Source organism: Leptosomus discolor, chromosome 1 (assembly GCF_034619465.1).
Source record: "Leptosomus discolor isolate bLepDis1 chromosome 1, bLepDis1.hap2, whole genome shotgun sequence".
NCBI lineage: Eukaryota > Metazoa > Chordata > Aves > Leptosomiformes > Leptosomidae > Leptosomus > Leptosomus discolor.
Window position 1 is genome coordinate 82,568,773 of NC_141391.1, and position 8,424 is coordinate 82,577,196.

Genomic DNA, 8,424 nt, shown 5'->3' on the forward strand with positions numbered 1-8,424 from the left:
TGAGAAAGGCTAGTTTTAGTTTGAGTGTGATAATTGTCACGTATGTAGGATAGCTGAGATTCATTCCTGCAAATTTGTGTCTGTATGTATAACTTCAGACAATTCTCTTTTCTTTTTTTTCCCAGACTCCTTGAAAACAGAAGGCCCGTTGGGATGGCAGTCAGACTAAGTGGGTGAGTTTGTTTATAAAACTGACTAACTTTGGATCTTAAATATTTGCAGATTTGTTAAATACAGAATTTCTTATTGGTGCCAACAGCCTGACTCCGTTGGTGTTTAAGTGGAGCTCTGGTATTCTAGTGCATTCTTTTACCTCTGCTTCTGTTGCGTTGCAAGCTGTGCTAGAGAAGACGTAGGAAATTCATTTTACCCAATCAGCAATTGTAACAATGGACTACAAACCTGCAGAGCAAGCCAGTTTGCTGGAAAACAGGAATTCCTGCAGCGCAGCGCTTGTCACAGACTATCCAAAGAGGGCAAAGATTCAGGAAGGTGAATAAATTGAACATTGGTTGAATGAGGTCAGGAACAGTCTCCCGGAGGAGAACCCTGCCCTAAAATACTACTTTGAAAGTATAAGCCAATTTAATGCGCAGATTAACCCTTCTCATTTGAGCAAACTTGTGTGCAATCCTGGATCTTTGCAGATCACAACCGGACACTTCAAAAACCTATGTACTATATTTGTTTTTTTAAAAAATAAATCATAACTTGTCTTGTTACAGCTGTTACTTTTACCATTTCATTGAGAATATCTGCAACATAAATGTATATTTGACTTGAAACCGTATCCTACACTTGGTATAATAACTCAGGTTGTCAACAGAATCTTTCTGTGAGGCTCAGTACCGCCTCTCTATTCTTTTATGAAAAATGCATTAACCGTTGCTGTCATTGCCAGAAATCAGTTATAGCCCAATTATGCATTAAGAATAATTAGTGACCTAAATTATTATTCTGTTTTTATCCTCGTAGAGTACTTCACATCCTGAGCATCACACTAGAGTTTTGTAGTCTGATGTTCATGAAAATCCTATTCGCTGGTTCACGGTTTAATCATTCTACATCTCAGTATTTTGTTTTCTTTTCCCTTGCATACTAGGGAGTATGATCAAGGTAATACTGTGATCCAGTAACGCGCATGATGGTAAGGGTATGCCTTTAGTTGTTTCAGGAAAAAGCTGCCATTATCTGCTCTCCTTTACCTTTCTTGATAGTTTCAATAATATGCATAACATGAAGTGTTTGTAAATTGATATTAAACTGTTTGTGACTTCACCTAAATAAATTTTTATATATAAATGCTGTTCTTGTTCTCCCTCGTTCTTGTATTGCCACTTCCCCTTTTGTAATCACTTTTTTCCATCACCTGACCTCTTGCAGAATTTCTGTTTTCCAGTTATTAAAGCACAACCGAATCTTAACTATCAACAGAAAACAAATTGGCCTTTGAAATTTGCTTTCACTATTTTACATAAAGGCTTGATAATGTTGTGGTGTAGCTGATGTAGCTTATTCATCTTTGCCAGCTGCTGAGACAGCAATAGGTGTCAGGCCTTGATCTGTCTGAAAATGAAATAGCTGCTGTACTGAAATACCGGTATTTTAATGGTCTCCAAACTGGGCCTCTGATCCAGTGAATGCTGAGCTATCTGCATTCAATAGAGTAGAATATAGAGAACTTGTACAGATGGAATCACAAGTTATAAAAATACCTTTCACTTTTGAGAGGGGGCCTAAGCTCAATGATTAGATCACTCGTGCCATTTTTCCCTTGTCCTGTTTCCTTAAGAAATCAGAACTCGGTTATTTGTTGTTCTGTGCTGCATTTCTTCACCATTGTTGCTACATGTGAACCACTGCAGGCATCTCCTCTTGAGGAAGTGCTATAATAGTGGCAGGGTTTGGAGGTGGGGGGGATATGGAGGAAGGAAGGATGAGCAGACATTGGTCTCCTCAGTCCCACTGATGGGTCTTAACCTGCTGACTCAGAGCAGCACTGCAGCGACAGTTTTGGGTTTTTTGACCTATTGAGGAGCAGCATACCCAGTGGGAGTCTGAAACACTTCCTAATGTTCTTCACTGAGTCCTTCTGCCAGGAATTTGTTGGGTTGGTTAGTTACTCTCCAGCTTTCGTACAGTCTGGTGCCCTTCCTGGCACCCTGGCACCTTCCGGTTTCCTGGTTGCTACTGGTGCTGGGTTAGACCACCCTGTCTTCTGTAGACAATTGCCAGGGCTCTGCCTTGCTCTCCAGTGTCAGTGGCTGCTTTAAAATTGCTGCCTGCTTTCATAAAGCAATTTGCCTTTCAAATTATTAGCAGTGCTGCTTTTATGACATGTGGGAATTCCCCCCCACCTCCTTGCCTTTTTCTTTCCTTCTTCATAAACTTGGCCTTCATCACTGTCTTTGAGCTACCCGTAATTTCACTGTGGTACTGGTGCATCCTTGCTTTGGGGTTTACTGTTGCACATGTGCTTTCCCCTCATTGCTGTGCTATAAGCTTCTGAACGAGATATCCTTGTCCATTACTTTCTCATTGAAAGTGTTGGACTTCAATGGGTTTCTTCAAATTCCCAGTCAGTTACTATGTGGGTTTGCTTATGTCATTGACCCCGGGTGAATCTTACCTTTACAGCTCCTGATGTTGTCTTGTCCTTGTTGAGTCAGCGTGCTGGCTGTGTTGTGAAAGGGTGGTGCAGTACTGTATATCTCCTGTTCATCTCTGATTTATGAGTAGGTTTCTTTTGATGATTATAAGCTAAACTTCCTGTCATTTGCCTGAAGATAGAGCACACAGTCGGTGAGAGGCTTAGCACTGAAATGAACCGTGATTCTGTTATTCTTTCAGTAACTGATCTGCCGTGGAAATCAGTGATACACAGCAATTATTTTTTTTATACTATTTCTGTAAGTCCTATTACTTAGTGTGGGGGGAGTGTCTCTTTTCAGTGCTGCTGCAGTTTCTTATACCTTTCTCAAAAAATCTCGGGCATTTGTACAAAGTTGCAGCAAAGCTTTTCACAAAGACTGATGGAATTTCCAGTTGGAAAGACGCGTAAAATCTGTGGGAATTGATATGTTTGGGAGAACCAGCATCCTACGGAAAAAGAGTTTTCTGTGAGTTAACTAGAATTAAGTAGCCTGTACTTTTGGGGAGTAATTTTAGGTGAGATTATTCTTCGGGATTTCTAGCAAGACAGAATTTTTTTCACAGACGTGCTTTTCATGTGCTGGATTGATCTGCATTGTTATTACAAAGAACAAATTAAAACCAGCGCAACGTGACTGACAGCACAAAATGTGTTGCAACTTAGGGATGAGGCTAAAATACGTAAACCTTTGAGCAAGCTGACATGGTTGAGGAGTTTACAGTCGAGCTTCAGCAAAAGTAGTCAAATAAACGGGATTTCTAGCTTCCACCTGTGTGCAGCAGTTAGGTTTGAGATATTTGGAGCATCGGAAAAAGTGATGCAATATTACTACTCTTCTGGCCTTACTATTATAATGATGTGTCTTTAAAGGTAAGATGACAGCAGAACATTTTGCATGTGGGGTAGCCTGTTGCATCTGCAGTTGAGCAAAATTATTACTTCTGAGCTCTGATGAGATCCTGACAGTTACTCCGTGCCGCTTCCAGTTTGAGCTTAAACCACTGCTTTCCCGTCTTCCCCTTTCTCCCATCCTATCACCAACCTGTTTTCTTTACAAAAATCTGGTGAACACAGCAAGGGCCAGGCGTGGGATCAGGGAGTGTCTGACCCGTCTGCATGTACGGAGCCTTTCACCCCTGTGCAGGCAGTTCTGCCGAGTCGGTATGGTCTAGCATGAAGAAATTCAGTATGTGTCTTAAGCGTGGCTGGATGGAGTGCATGTGGGAGACTCATCGGGTGCCTGCAAGTCTCTTGTGGTTTTGAGAAGCCGGTGGTGTTGGCAACAGGTCTTTCTGTCCACTCCTGTGGTAAAATCAAAACCAAAAGCCCGGAGACTGTTGTAAGCATTGAGGGGAGGAATGTGAGCCAGTGCTAATGGCCTAGATGTTTGTGGAAGTGTTACCTAGTGAAGTTATCAAACTTTTTTTTTTTTTAGGTCATATGCTTAACAGGCACTGGTACAATCGATAATGTCTGTGGGAGTGCTTGTGGCAATTCTTTCTGCAAAGAGATTATGTCCCTGAAAACTCAGATGGAGAAATTATAAAGCTAGATCTTACTTTTCCCGTCTTGTTTTGGCACTCAGGTTTGACTTTTACCCTGTCATGAAGTTCAGTGTGCATCAGTCCAGCCCAATACACCATGTGAATTTTTATCCATATAATTTTCTGGGTACAGCACTTTAAAAAAAAAAATAAATAAATTTGGTTTTGTTTTCTTTTTCCCTGGGAATTCTTATCAAAACCAGTTGGCATCTTTGCAGTTTGGCAGTTTACTGGCCAATCAGCTAAATGGCAGCCGAGATTTAAAAAGCAGGAACACGTTTAAAATATCTTACATATTTGTAAATTTGAAATATTTCAAGAACTTTTACCTTTTTTGGTGGTTGTTGTTCTTTCTTTACTTTAAAGAACACTTTCTCCCTCCCAATGTCTCCGTGCAGTGTTGCTGTGTTAGTATTTCCAGGGCAGCAGGGGAATGTTTACATCCAAACAAAATCGGTTTACTTTGAATTTTTTAATTGCAAAAATTTGTGTCCATAAAATCCTCTCCACAAAACTCAGGTCACTGCTTATTTTTTTTTTTTTTTGGTTCCGTGCAAAGTCTAAAATTCATATCACATTCAGCTTTCAGATTTTTGTTTGTTTGTTTTCTGAATCATAGAATATGAGCATTGTAGCTGCACTGACATCAGCGGGTGCAGCAAATGCCTCTTAAAATGGCAGCGCTAACGATCTGATGTCGGGAATGGCTGTTTAAAAACAGAAATATGGCCTACATTGGCTTCAGATATTATAAGCATCAGCTGCCTAGCTGATGTTCAAGGTGCCCATAAACGCCCTGTATTATCCCAAAATACGAGGTGACATGAAGTTATGAGGCTATATGAAGTCTCAGCCTGTGCCTGTGCGTGGCTTGTTCTGCAGAGGCAGCCACGGGCAGTTAAAGAGCTGCGTGTGCTGGTGTTAGTCGGTGGGGCTGCCTAGTTGATAAGCTGCGAGACAACATGGTGGCAGGGGACCTGGACTGTGTGTTCCCCTATAGATGTCCCTGGCATAAACAGAGACAAAACAGCTCCTTGAAATGTGTAACATGGGCCAAAAGTTTGTACCTTTTCTGCCTAAACTTTCCAACTTCCACTTGGCATTTATCTTCCACCATACTCCCCTTGTCTCCTCTGCTGTGTTTTTCACTCCGTAACAGTCAAATGTCATTCATGCTGGTGTTTGGAAGGAAGAAATACCACCCGTGCATGCAGGTGGTTCCCTACTGTATACGTCTCCCATGGATGATCCAAGCAGTCCTGAGCCAAAAGATTTTTTTCCCCTTAGGGCTGGGGAATGAAGTTTATACAAGTACGTAACAGAGGTGCTGGGATTACAAATGTTAGCAAGTCCAGATTTTTGAGAATAAAATAAAGATCAGTTCGAGGTGGGGAAATCTCTGAGGGTGCCTTTGCTCAGGACATGCAGGTGTGTATCTTGCTGCACTCGGTGTGGCTGCAGCTAATGAGAGACTTCAAGCAATAGAGTTCTCAAAGTGCTGTGGGCTGGGAGGAGAAGCATTTGATTCTCCTTCTTTCTGTGTCATTTTCCTTGTCCTTTCTTCTTCACCAAGAGTCTCCCAAGCCAGATATATGACTTTGTTATCAAGTGCTGGTGGATAACGGGAAATTCACTGCCATTGCAGTGGATTGTTGGGAGAAATGAGTGAGTTTACGTCTGCAAGATCATGGAGGTTGTCCAGAAGCAGCGCAGTAAATCTGGTCGTATTGAAGGGCAAAAAAAGTGACTTCAGGGGACCAAATCTGTCCTTTGCTTTCCCATTTAGGAAAAGAAGATTCAGCTACCCAGCTTAATGTGGTATTGGCCAGTGGAAAAGCAATGGGCAGAGTATCTCAATGAGTTTTGGTACCATGAAGTAAATGTGCACACGGTTACCACTGTAGGTGCTTTGTGGGCCAATATATGAGTGGAAAGAGGAGCCCTGGCCAGCAGGCAAAGCTGGCCAGGCTGAGCCTGCTGGTGATGCTGACCCACCAAGCATGAGGGCACTTCATGGAACTGCTTACAGAACCGTGCAGCTCAAGGAGGGAGCTTAAAAGATGACTCTTCTTCTTGTGACTTAGCATGCTAAAAAAAAAAAAAAAAAAAAAAAAAAAAAGACATAAAAAGTACTTTCATTGTATAACTGGAATGTGCAACAAATAATAACAACACATAAGCTACAGTTGCAAATGCTTTCTAAAAGGAGAGTGGGTGGTATCTGGTATGCACCATTTCCTAAAACATGCGTTCTCTATTTTAAACATTTTGATTGCCTGCAAACAAAAAGGAATAAAATTGAATCTTTCAATGCAATTAAGGTAGAGAACAATACAATTTACCAGTGTGTTAAGATTACTTAAAATGTTCTGTAGCTTTGTTAGCAAGCATTTAAAAACATTGGTGTTGGGTTTTTTTTTGTCAAGGCTTGAAACATAGCAAATGCAAACTTTTAGCGTGATATAACACTATTGAGAGCAGCACAAGTTGATTGTGGCCCTGTACTGCACAGAAGTGCAAGTAATCTCAGTTGTTCCCCATCAGATAGAAGAGGAATGGATAAGCACATCCTTTACCTGCCTTTTGTATGAGGAAGCTGTTAATATGGAGTGCTTCCCGAAGTGGAGAAGCTGAGAACAAGACCTTGGGTCACCTGGTTCCCCACTGGTTCACAGCAACTGAACTGCTGGGCTCTGAGATACATGGTACCTTTTTGCTTCTCTTGATCTCTCCAGCTGACAGTCTCTGAATAAGCTGTTTCTGCAGAGCATGGAAACGAAGAAACTCTTGGGTTTTGTGTTTTTCTGGTGTTCCTGCAGCTTTGGTCTTGACACCTTGGTCTGTGAAGCTGCTGCGAGAGAGAATCGCCAAGCAACAGAAAGGTGAGGAGGGCCGGTAGAGATGTTTCCTCACGAGTGTAAGGAAAGTGCAATGAATGGTACTAAGCTTAGTCTGGGAAATGTTGGTTATAGCTTGATTTGTATCTCACAGTGGTGGAGGACCAGAAAAGGGAAACCTGCTTATTGCTATGGCTTGTGTTGCCAGCAGTTTATGACAGCGGGCCCTGTATATCATCGGCATGAGCATGGGATGCTTTGGCTGTGCTAGAAGGAAAAAATTCTTTGACAAAATGCATCCTGGTGAGATGGCTGGCTCTGTGGCTTAACCTGGCAAGCCACAAGAAAGTAAACCTTATTTTGCCTCTCTTTCAGAATGGAGAAGTGACTTTACTGAGACAGGGATGTTGCCTTGAGCACATGTGCCTGTTTGATGTAGTGTTTTAAAAACAGCATTGCAAATACTGGGCCTGGTCAAGCAAGAACCTGAAAGCTTTGAAACGTTAGCTCTAGATAGCTTCGTCTGTCAGTTTGCTCTGCTCAAAACTACTGGTAATTAAATTAACTTCTGTATTGCTGCTTGAATGCCTGTGAAGTTCCACCACAGGTTTCTGGTGGTATTATTGATAATTACTTTAAGAACAACAAGCAAAGGACCTATTCTGATTTGTTTCCCCCCACCCCATCTGTGGGAGAAATGCCATTGTGAACATTTCAGACCTCAAGGTGAAAGCTACAGTTATGTAGGAAACTGCAGAGAGTGCCATTTACCTAATCCTCCCCTCTCTGTTGCAGCGCCCTTTGAAAACCGGCAGGACCAGGGTCAAAGAGCTAGCAGAACCCTGGTGGGCGAATGAAGAAGAGCGAGCCATTTGAGCTAGCTAAGGGTGGGAGAGTTGTCTTAATGTTTAGTTAATGACCTTCACCTATGATGTCCATTTTAAGGATTAGGGGGAAGTAGGAAACATACCTGCGCACACACCACGCACTAGTAGCTACACAGTCCTCCATAAAAGGGATGAAGTTTGGGGCTGGCTATAGATTTCCTGATTTTCCTCCTTCTTTCTCTGCTGTGCCCGCTGCTGGGGCTTTGGCAGGTGAAAAGGGTCATTTCACCATGCCAGCTGCCTGTGACACATGGGCTGGGAGAAGCAGGACATTAGTTCATTTCTAGAAAAGCTGAGTTTTACAAATGTGTGTGTAAGCATTAGAATTGTGGCTACAGGCTATGGGAGGCCAGAGAAAACACGGTCTACAGTAAACTATGGGAAATACTCTTTATTTGGAAGCCATTTCTCAAGCAGTGAGGAAGTAGCAAAGTCTGTCAGACTTTGCTGTGTGGCATGCTGAAGGCAGTCAATACTGGGAGACGGGTCAGAAATGATAAAGA

General features: G+C 42.2%; 1 long non-coding RNA gene across 1 annotated transcript; it reads left to right on the top strand.

Moving 5' to 3' along the window:
• The first annotated feature begins 115 nt into the window (after positions 1-115).
• On the top strand, positions 116-1,302 carry LOC104355092 (uncharacterized). The gene is made up of 2 exons (XR_719646.2): positions 116-173; positions 260-1,302. It is a non-coding gene; the product is annotated as an uncharacterized LOC104355092 (long non-coding RNA).
• The last annotated feature ends 7,122 nt before the right edge of the window (positions 1,303-8,424 follow it).